Here is a 12,384-nt window from a genome sequence, read left to right on the forward strand (position 1 = left end):
GACAATATTTGCTCACAACAGCTCTGACAATGGGTTAATATCCAAAATATATTAAAAAAATCATACAACTCCATTGCAAACAAACAAACAATCCAATTCAGAATAGACAGAGGGCCCTGCCCAGGTTGCTCAGTGGATTGATTGGAGCATCATCCTGTACAACAAAATGTTGTGGGTTTGATCCCACTTGTGGTGTATATGGGAGGCAACCAATCGATGTTTCTTTCTCACATTGATATATCAATGTTCTCTCTCTCTCTTTCTCTCTTCCTCCATCTCTAAAGTTAATAAATATATCCTCAGGTAAGAATTAAAAATAAAAATGGGCCAAGGACCTGCACTTCTCCCAAGAAGACGTACCAGCTTAGACCTGTTAGAATGGCTGTTACCAATGTGAGAAGTGAGAAGTGTTGGAGAGGTTATGGAGAAAAAGTATATTCATTCACTGCCGGTGGGAATGTAAAATGGAATGGCCTCTATGAAAAAGAGTATGGAGAGGCCTCAAAAAATTAATAATATCGTTATCACATGACCCAGCAGCCCCTCTCCTGGATATCTACCTAAAAAAAAAATGAAAACACTTACTTGCAAAGATACATGCACCCTTATAATCTTTGCAGCATTAACCATGCTGGCCAAGACTTGGAAATACCCTTTTATTTCTTATACTGGCTTGTAAGTCATTTATTTTATTTCTCCTCCATGAGCGGTATGTTTAACTTTTAAAATTTAATTTAATTTAATCAAGGGAACAATCCAAAAAGAGGATATAACCCTAGCAAACATTTATGCTCTCAACACAGGAGCACCAAAATATGTAAAGCAAATCTCGATGGACATAAAAGGAGAGATTGACAGAGAAACAGTCATAGTAGGGAATTTTAAAACCCCATTTACATCAATGGATAGATCTTCCAGACAGAAAATCATTAAGGGGACAGTGGCCTTAAATGACACACTAGATCATATGGATTTAATTGATGTCTTCCGAGCATTTCATCCCAAAACAGCTGAATATACATACTTTTCAAGTGTGCATGAAACATTTTTAGGATATATCAAGTTAGGATACTAAACAAATCTCAATAAATTTAAGAATATCTAAATCATATTAAGTGTCTTCTCTGACCACAATGTTATAAAACTAAAAATCAATCACAAGAAGAACACTGAAAAATACACAAAGACATGAAAGCTAAATAACATGTTATTAAATTGTAAATGGGTCCACAAGATCAAGGAAAAAAATAAAAAGGTATTTTGAAACAAATGAAAATGAGAACACAACAATCCTAAGAGGGAAATTCATAAAATTACAGGGCAATCTCAAAAAACAAGTAAAAGCTCAAATAAACAACCTAACATTACAATTAAAGAAACTTGAAAAACAACACCAAACAAAGCCTAAACTGAATAGAAGGAAGGAAATAATAAAGACCAAAGCAGAAATGAATGAAATAGAATAAAAAAAAGTACAAAAGATCATGAATCCAAGAACTGGTTCTTTGAAAAGATAAACAAGAATGACAAATCTTTAACCAGACTCATCAAGAATAAAAAAGCACAGATCCAAATAAATAAAATCCGAAATGAAAGCAAAGAAGTAAAAACTGACACCAAAAAATACAAAGGATTGTAAGAAAATATTATGAACAACTATATGCCAACAAACTTGACAAACTGCATGAAGTGGATAAATTCCTAGAAGCACAAAATCTTCCAAAACTAAATCAGGAAGAATCAGAGAATCTGAATAGACAGATTACACCTGGTGAAATTGAAACAGTAATCAAAAAACTCTCGACGAACAAAAGCCCTCAACCAGATTGCTTCACGGGTGAATTTTACCAAACATTCAAGGAAAAACTAACATCTCTCCTTCTCAAACTATTTCCTAAAATTCAAGAGGAGGAAAAGCTCCCAGGAGCATTGTATGAGGCCCACTTTAACCTAATTCCAAAACCAGATAAAGATACTACAAGAAAGAAAGGAAAGAAAGAAAGAAAGGAAGGAAGGAAGGAAGGAAGGAAGGAAGGAAGGAAGGAAGGAAGGAAGGAAGGAAGGAAGGAAGGAAAGAAAGAGAGAGAAAGAGAGAAAAGAAAGAAAGAAAGAAAGAAAGAAAGAAAGAAAGAAAGAAAGAAAGAAAGAAAGAAAGAAAGAAAGAAAGAAAGAAAGAAATTATAGTCTAGTATCTCTGATGAACACAGGGGCTGAAATTCTCAACAAAATATTAGCAAACCAAATACAGCAATGCATGTAAAAGATTGACACCATGGCCAAGTAGTATTCATTCCAGAAATGAAAGGTTAATGCAACATTTGCAAATCAATAAATGTGATTCACCACATAAACAAAGTAAAGAATAAAAGCCACATGATCATATAAATGGATATGGAAAAAGCATTTGATAAAACCCAGCACCATTTATGATAGAAACTCTCAGCAAAGTGGGAATAGAGGAAATATACCTAAACATAACAAAGGTCATGTATGAACAAAACCACTGCTGGCATCATACTCAAGGGGCAAAAACTGCAAGTGCTCTCCTTAAGATTGGGAACAAAACAGGGATGTCCCCTTTCACCACTCTTATTCAACATAGTACTGGAAGTCTAGCCATTGCATCAGACAAGAAGAAATAAAAGGCATCCAAATTGAAAAGGAAGATGTAAAGTTGTCTTTATTTACAGTTGGCATGATACTGTACATAGAGAACTTTATATATACATTTTTTAACCAAATGATTATCTCAATAATTTGAGCACACTGGGTGATTAAACATGGATAGATGTCAAACATGGGACAGCCACATATAATGGGAAAAGTGACAGAAAATAAATGTAGCTAATCCACATGAAAGTTGAACATCTAAATAGTATTAAAATAGCACCTAATAAAATGGCATCTATTTACTATCTAAGTAACAATAAAAGAATGAAACACATAATCAAAACTTGATATTGATAATTTTTATTCCCCCAAATCACCTGCATCTATGCAGAGCATGACAAGAGACAAGAAGGCATTAGCTAGAAGAAAAGTAGGACTTAAAAACACCTTAAAGAATCAAGCTCTTCAATGCTCCCAAAGAACATGGAATCTACCCTATGGTAACACCTAAAATTACTGAAAGAGACTACTATTACACTCCCAGTAAACTTGGGATATAAGGAAGTAAGATGGGATTAAAGATATGTTTTACCTACAAGGTAAGATATTCTTGGTATTCTAACCAAATATCTTAGGTCCAGTAGTCAATATATTGCCCACAAACTATACAAATATTGGTGGGAGTTATCTCAAGATTCTCTATGATACGCAACCCCTATGATAAACATTAAGGGAACATAAATTTAGAAGTAGCTGTCTTTGTCACCTTCGGTAATATTTTTACTCAATTTCCTGACTTAAATACCATTAGAATATAAAATCTTGGATCAAAATATAAGCTCTTTGAGGGCAAACACTGTGTCCAATCAGTTTTTGTATCCTTACTGTGCCTGAGATAAGGTACATAATAATAATTTGTGTTTAAGTTGATTAGACCCAAATTATTTATCATCCCCAAAATCTCAGCTGTTTTCTGGAAAGAAGGGTAAACAGATTATGAAAGTATTACTGAGGAATTAGAGTAGTGGGGAAATGTCTTAATAATGAATAAGGGCAAATGCCCCCTGTATATAGTAAGTACTATATTACTTTTATTAAATAAAAATAAAGCAAGTATGAGATTTGGGGTCTGAAGACATGGAAATAATTATAATCAAATCATTTTAAATTCCTAACTCTCAATTTCAAATTTTAAAGTAGAGGTAATAATAATGCATACACTGTGTAAATCTTAAAATTATTGTAGAAATTACTTTTTAATTTATAATATTCTTGCTAAGTGTTAGGTTGGATTTATCTTTCAGTTTGCCTGACAATGTAATTTATGCCAGGACCTTTCAAAAATTGGACACCTATAGAAGGCACTGCTTAACTTAAAGCAACAAATCATTAGACATTTAGTGAGAGACATATATTTTTGTGCGTATTTTCATATGGCCAATATTGTGGCCCTAATATGACATAATTAGTCTTGTTACACTCCTTCTGAAAACCTGCTTTAAAAAAAATGGTTCTTCTTTCTCTTAGGCATAAGCTTTGCTGTAACTTTAAGGTGCTCTAAAGGACTGGTTCTCAAATGTCAGGGTTTATTGAGTCACCAAGAGGGCGTGTTAAAACCCAGACTGCTACCCATTCCACCCTGCAGTTTTGATTCCACAGCCCTGAGACAGGGCCTAAGTAGTTCCATTTCTAACAGTTCCCAGGGCAAGCTGATGGTCCTTGACTGGAAAATACACTGGGAGAATCACAGTTCTCAGGTAAATATGATCACTTTCATAAGTACTGATTGCCCAACAATATTTTAAGAACTTTAAGTATATTAGATCAGAGAATCGTTATAACAACTTTATGAAGTAGGTATGTAATATCTCTACATTTTAATAAATTACCTAATGTCAGATAGTTGATAAGTGACAATGTTTAAGCTTTGAATCCAGGCAAACTGGCTCCAGAGTCCATCTAGGATTCACAAATTCATGAACTTTATTATGACATAAAAATGCTTTTCAAGCATCAGGAAAATATCACTAAACCTCTCACTGAACATGGAAAACTGCATGCCATTTCTCCTCCCTCCAATATTTCTAGCTCCACTTTTCCCCTGTGAGTTTCAGATTACCCCTGGAACAGATCTAGATCTCTTTGCTAGCTGCCTAGGGGAATGGATTTTAAGTCACATGATAAATATGATTGGGATCAGAAAATTATTAATTTCCAAGCATCTCTATAGTCTTCATTTCTGTCATGTTGTATTTCAGATTCCAAATAATGTTTTTGTGCTCATTTTCTGTCATTCAACACTGTGCCTTTTTTGTGATTTTAGGTATTTTCCCATGATACCATGCTAGTCAATGTTCTTTTGCTTCCTCTTTGTGTAACTGGTGAATGACTACTTAACTTCATACTCTTAAATCCTATGTCATTTCCTCCATAAAGTCTAAACATTCTCTCATGCAGTCATTTGCTGCTTCTTTATTCCCACTGCCAATTCTATAAGCCAACAGCTAATGTCAGAGCAGTGTGGCAGTGAAATGTCATAGAAAAGAAATTTGGGCATCAAACTGGAAAAGTATTAAAACAGACATGATAGAGGCTCTCCCATTTTCCTTGTCTTCAATCTTTGCTCTACTTTTCTTCCATTCATTTCTCTCCCATGGTTTCTATTCTTTGAAACTCCCTCACTTGTCTCTGAACTTTATACACCATAAGGCTTGCAAACAAACAAATAAACAAAACTCTTATAAGGACTGCCTTGTCAATAATTGGGGTGGTGTTATGTCAGTGATGCCAAGCAAGGGGTGTGAAAAACTAAAATAATATCTAATATCAAAACATTCCAACCACAAGTTTCCAGCACTGAATAGTGAAAACTGATGCCTGAGCCATGTGATGAGTACAACTTCTTCTGTCTTCTCCTCATTCTGTAGAAGTCCAGCCCTGTTTCTACTCAGAGAGCTGCTCGTGTTGAGGTGTCCTTCACGTGCACCAGCTGAACAAAGTTTTTAATATATTATTGGAATAATTTTAAATTATTTTCTTTCAACAAAAAAAACCCCTTAAAATTTAATTTCACGGTTCTGTGCAATAACTGATTCACCAGGGAAAATTACCCAAGTTTAGGTTTTGACCTCTATAAAATACAGGTTAAAATAATAAAAGAGACATTATGTGTAAAATACCTGGTGAGTGACTCCCTTTATCCTTTACTTCTCCAATGGGTTCATGATACTATAATTATTTAAACATTTATTTTTTTCTCTCAATGAATTGTGAGTTATTAGGGAACACAAACAATATATTTATCCACTTTTTGTGACAATCACCTATCCCTTGCTGGGTATAAAGGATATAGTATGAGTATTATAATATTTTTTTAGTAAATGCATGAGTTATGGTTAGGAATCTCTGTTCCCTTGCATATATACATATGACACATATACACACATCTTAAAAACATACTGAAATTACTAATTAGATGTATATTCACAAAATAAAATACTTATTTCTTGGAAAGAATTTGAAAATGCCTTGCTTAACTTTCATCTCTTCCTTTCTGTCTCTTTTGGCAATGAAGAAAATTGACTTCTTCATTCTCATTGACTAAAAATTGATCACATGCTCACCCTTAAACCCATCACTGCACAAGTGAGCATATCACCATGAGGAGGGCAATATTATTCAAACACAGATGGAAAGGAGGCAGCGTTAAAAAGCAGGAGGAAGGATGAAAAGGACGTAACAACTCTCCTCTGCACTCCACACTTACCCTTGTACAATCTCATCTTTCCTTAAGTCTTCAGTGACTGTGTACATGTGAACATTCAGATGATTTCAAAATTGATTTTTCTGGTGCTCACAACCCTTTTGAATTACAGATCTCAATTTTTGATTCAAATAGATTTTTAATTAGTGCAACCGAGAGTAATGAATTGACAAATATCCGTGTATCCCAAACTGAACTAATTTCTTACAAGTGTGTTCTTCCTAAGAGATTACACTTTGTTAGGGAAGTTATTCCAGGATCCAGCCAAAACTTGAGTGTCATCATGGCTCCCTCTTCATTTTCCCTAAAACATTAATCTGTCAAACCACCTATGCATTCTACCTCATAGACATATCTGGATATTGTCTCCTTCACATATATCTACGACATTGTTTCAGACTTGACATTTTTACAGTAATCCTTTAACCTATTTGTCTGCTTACATATGAATACAACTTTAATTTCATCCTACTTCTGACTTTACTACAGTGCAATGTCAACTCCTTCCTTTTTTGCTTTTGGATGTAGCCTGTGTTCTGATCATATTTATCTATTTAAAATTCCCTGAATGTCTTTTGCCCTTTGACAAATCATGCCGTTTATGCAGTGTTCCCACTGCTTGGCCTACTTTACATTCACATTCACACTGGCAAGATTTCTAATTACCCTTTCAGGACTAAGCAGTAATGTCATCTCTCTCTGAAATCTTTCCTAGTACCCTTGGCGAGATTCATTTTCCTCCGTCTGTGTTGTCACAGTAATCTGTGCATATATCTACCATAAAACCTATTAAAGCACTTTATTGTGGCTTGTTTATGCTTCCTTCTCCCTCTCCCAGTTTGATAGCTCTGCTATTCTTTGAGGTTCTGCCATGCATGGACTATGTATTTTTAACATTTTCTCCCCAGGGAGAAGCAGACTGTTTCAGATATAGTAAGTTCTAAATTAATGTTTGGTTCTTGAATGCATGAACACATGCCTACTTTTATGTTCCAAATATATTCCAATGCGGCCAGAATAAAAAACTCTTGAAAATCTACATACATTTTTTAAATAAAAAAGCTTTCATATACATTGTTCTGTCAAATATTAATCCTCTTAAGGAATTTCCCTATCTATATGCATAATAAATGGTCATCTTTCAGATAGAACTATATTAATTTAGCTTTATTTACATTGATTTTTCAGTTGTTCAGACTTCTATACCAATCTATTTATATATTAATATACCAAATATATTCTATAATCATTTTTACAGTACAGTTTCCATATCATCACATTATTAATATTACATTGTAAAAAATGCATTTTTACTAAATAAAAAATAGTTCCTTTGAGTTCAATGAATTAAATTATAGTCCTATTTGCTGAATGAAACTGCATCCCACCAACAGACAGCCCTAAATATTTCAGAGGGCACACAGGAGGCAACTTATATCTTAACACAGGGGAATACTTTACTTGGAAAAGATGCACTTTGGTGGGCACCAGTGCTCAGCTGCACTTGCAACATGTGCTGTGAACTGTTGCTGCTGCTCCTGAATGCTGCCGCTTTTGACAGGCAGCACCACCTCCTTTGGTCATTGACCCTCTGGTGGCAGCATTACCTCTGCCAGGTGTCATCAGCCTCCGACAGAAGGATTCACTATTTTACCAGCTACAGGAAGATTTCTAATGAGCACTAGTGCATCTTACCAAGTACTGTGTAAGATGGTGCATCTTAGGCACCACCACAACTGCTTGCTGCCATTGTTCCCTTCTTCTTTAATGCATCAAGACTCCTGCTGAGGACAAAAAGGCCTCCCAGGAATCACTGCACTGGGTCCAACTGCATCATCCTTGGTGTTGAAGTGCTCAGTGGGCATAGATTTAAGTGTTGTTGCTGGAGTTTTCTAGGTGTTAAGGAGATAATGTTCTCTGAACTCTTCTTTATCCTGAAATGAAGCTGTGTTCCACAAGAAAGTACTAAAAACCTAGTGAAATAGGTCAAATCCGTGTTAGTAGTGTTCCTTATGATTCAATAGCACACAGCTCTGTGAACGTTTCAGTATTTGCCCTTATTCTCCCCTGCCTCTTTTTCCTGTAGTCCATACTCAAACACTAGATCTTACAAGACTGAGCCGAGACATGTTTAGTTCCTAAATATAATGCTATAATATATCCATTCCATCATCTATTGATAAGGAGAGCATTTGCTAAATGTTCTGTTACATATTGTTGATCAGATAAATGCCTCATGGGCATTTACCACACACACACACACACAAACACATATGTATGTTTGTAAAAATATTTGTGAAATGCTACAGGAAGGGAATCAGTATGTTTTTATTTGATCCATTGCATTTCATATTTATTTTATCACAGGATGCCATGGGTGTGTGTATTTGTGTTATATCAGCATATCAACAGAGTTGGTGCTCTGTGCAAACACTGGACTAAAGCTTCCCTATGGGACCTAGTTGTCCTCTTGACAACTTTCTCTCCTAAAACTAATCTCTCATAGGACTATAATCAATCCCTTCTGGGAAGAGACTTCTGAGAGTTCTAGCACACAAAGTGGTTCAACAGTTATTGTCTAGGCATGGTTAAAATTCAAGAATTTTTAATAAACTAGATTTTCTCTTTCAAATGCGAGGTACACTCTTTCTTTACACACACACACACACTCATATGTATATGTAGATATGTATATACATACATATATGTGGATGTGGGTTCATATGTATATATTATGATGATTATATTCATGTATATACACAAACATATACATGTACAAACATGAAATATAGGTAAATACATACATATAGCATTGCTCTTTTTGGAACTATACAAAACAATAAAACTGATTTTTTTTTCCTGTAGCTCATTATTGTTTTGATCCTGTAGATAAAGGAAAGGAAAAAACAAAATCATTGTGCTAATAGGATTGTTCCCTCTAAATTCATGGGGTTAAGAGATTGCTACTTCAGTCAATTTAATATCTTGGCCTTTGGTGTCTTCTGCCTTTTATCTGACAGCCAGGTATTGCATCTTTGGTTAGGCTGTACTTTCCAGCATTGAGGAGGAAGAATGGTCCCTTTAATCCCATGCCAGCCTGGAAGGTCTGGAGTGTAGACTTTCTGCAGATGTCCATTTATAAGATGCATCTGCCCTACCTCTCTCTGCCAGCTGGTCTGGGGTAAGCTAACTGGTGGTGTTTGTGCACTCTCAAGCTGCTGGCCAGCAGGTTATAGCCCCAGTGTCCTGGCTTCTAAGCCTTTGGCTCATATCCCTTAGGAGACCAGAGGAACTTGGGAACCTTATAGAAATATTGGCATTAAGGGAGCACTTGACATTACAGAAATATCAAAAAGTATTGAAAGTTCAACATTAATGTTGGCATATACATCAGGACTAATTTTTATACGGTGGTTGTGTATATATCACACCTCAGTACAGACAGCATCCTGCCATGACTTTGAGAAAAACGTCAAGTGCATTTGGTAAAGAGCGAAGGCAGAGATATAACAAGCTTTCAGAGCGAGTCAGGCATGGACAGGTGGCATTTCTCCAGAGAGATTTCAGGGGAAGCCTCACAGAATGGCTGGCTCAACATTTTTAAGTTTCAACCCTGCCTTGTTTTGTGTTTTGCTGAAGAGCTGGAAACTGCAAAACTGGGATAAAGCTCAAGGTTACCTTGACCATTCATTGGCAGAGGCATTCTATAAACTATTTCAGGTAGATGGATGTCTATATCACTTCTTAGGTTTCCAGGAGGAATACGAGTATATCTTCTTCCTTTACTATCTAATACTCAAGGTCACCTAAACATCGTGTTCAAGGAACTCACTTGTGTCTGTTTCATAGTTATATGCAGGCAATTGTTAAATGAAATCTGGTTGAGTTTTATTCTCTCACTTGTTTTGGATATAAAGGAACTACTGTAAGCCAGCTAGTGGCAAGAGAAGCTGAATGAAGCTAAATAGTAAATTTCAAGGTGTGTTTGCACTCTAAATTTCCTGACCCATTTTCAAATATTATACTGTTCTAACATTATCTTAGATTATCAATGGTGAATTTTTCATTTGAAGCATTAATAAGCATAATATCAAAAAACAAACCCTAAAAGCAAAAGTATAGCGTTGGCCACAACGATATTTCTTTTTTACACAAACTCAAATGTCATTTAATGCTTTGTCTTCTGTCATCTGGTTTACATATTCCTTATTTTTCAGTTTTTCCTGTGGCCATAAGATGTTCTGTTTTTTTCCTCCCAGTTACCAGGGACCCAGTCTCAGTGGACAAACTTATATCACTGCATATATATCTGCAGTTCACTTTATCCTTGTCACTGTGATGAGGCAAGACAGGTGGACCTGCTATTATTAGACATTGACAATAGGTAATCATGCCTTTGGACAAGCTCTAGAGATAGACCTGGAAACATTTAAGGCTTAGATTGTAAAAAGTTGCATCAAGAATAATTTAAATAGTGTCTTTGAAATAAAAGTGTTCCACATTTCTGTAGGTACAGGCACTCATACTCTGACATATGCCTATATTTCTGGGCGTCTATGAGGATAGCATATGAAATCACTTTGTAAATCACCTTTGTACAGCATAATTTTCTGTGTGAAACTGAGATACTCTCATTTTTATTGTCAAGGATTTTAAAATTAAATTTATTGGGGTGACATTGTTTCAAGTATGCATTTCTATGATACATGATCTATTGCATGGTGTGCCCACCACCCAAAGTCAAATCATTTTCTGATGAAGTGCCTTTTATTTTACATATTAAGCCCTCATGAGGAAAACATTTTATCATACATTTAGTGTTTTCAGTGTAATGGAGAACACCATCTTCCTCTAGGCAGTCAAACCTTTCTTTGTTGTTCTAAACAAAATATTCTCTTTCACTGAATATTAATAGTGGCCTGTGAGGCTGCACAAGGTCATACAAAGTTTTTTCTCCTTGCTCCTCCCCACTCCTACCTAATAAGCACAACTACTATTTCTGGAAATAATACAGATTTAATCAAAGGAAGAAGATGATTTTGGACTCCAGGATGAAAGACTAACAGAGCGGCAGGCAGTCTTGCATACCTCCACCCAGTATACGAAGGTTATCTAGATCTAATGTGTTCTGATTCCTGACGTGGAACAAAAGGCAACTCAGAGGGGCTCAATCTCCTTCTGGATGGAATGTGAGTCCCTCTGACAACGTTAGACAAGCTGACACCAATGAAAAAGAGGGTCAGTTGGAAGACCTGCCAAAGAGAATGGCCAAAGAGACTCTCTCTTCTGCCTTCCACACCAGGACTAAGGATCCCTTTTCTGCTGAGAAACAAAGAGGCAGATTGATGGAACAGGCAAGAAGAGGTATTCAGCCACCTAGAGAGTCTCTTTGTCCCTGTGAGGCTGAGATTTATCTTTCACACCCAGAAAAAGTAGGATACATAGGGTGGACCTACCAAAATGAGCATCCATGCCTGGAATGTCTCTTAGGCCTTGAGGCATGATATTATCATCCATCACCAAGAGAAACCTGATGACTCAGTCATGGGTCATCACTACATGGGCCTTCTACACCTATAGACAGCACCAGTGGAGAACAGTGGGAGCCCAACAGGATCACGTATCTGGGAGACCAAACTAGCCCCGCAAAGGCTCTAAACTGTAACTATCTTTGGAATTGCAGTGCAAAAAAAGAGTAGGCCATAACTTGCCTGATAAACCTAAATATGGTGACATCCTCTTAAAAGAAAAGATTTAAGTAAGGAGGGACAATGTATTGGTTGTAGGGTAATATGAATTCAAATGACTATGCATTTCTCACCTGAACTCTGCAGAAAAGGAACTATAAACTATAAATTCTATATTGACTAAAACTCATTAAAAATGAAGAAAAAATAAAGACATTCTCAGGCAAAGTAAAATAAAAAGAATCTGTAATTAGCAGAATGACCTTTAAAGATTAGCTAAAGACAGTTCTTTAAGAAAAAAAGGAAATAAAAAGGGGAGAATAT

This window comes from Pteronotus mesoamericanus, unplaced genomic scaffold (genome assembly GCF_021234165.1).
Source record: "Pteronotus mesoamericanus isolate MK-2021 breed Mesoamerican mustached bat unplaced genomic scaffold, CSHL_Meso_final contig_124, whole genome shotgun sequence".
In the NCBI taxonomy this organism is placed as follows: domain Eukaryota; kingdom Metazoa; phylum Chordata; class Mammalia; order Chiroptera; family Mormoopidae; genus Pteronotus; species Pteronotus mesoamericanus.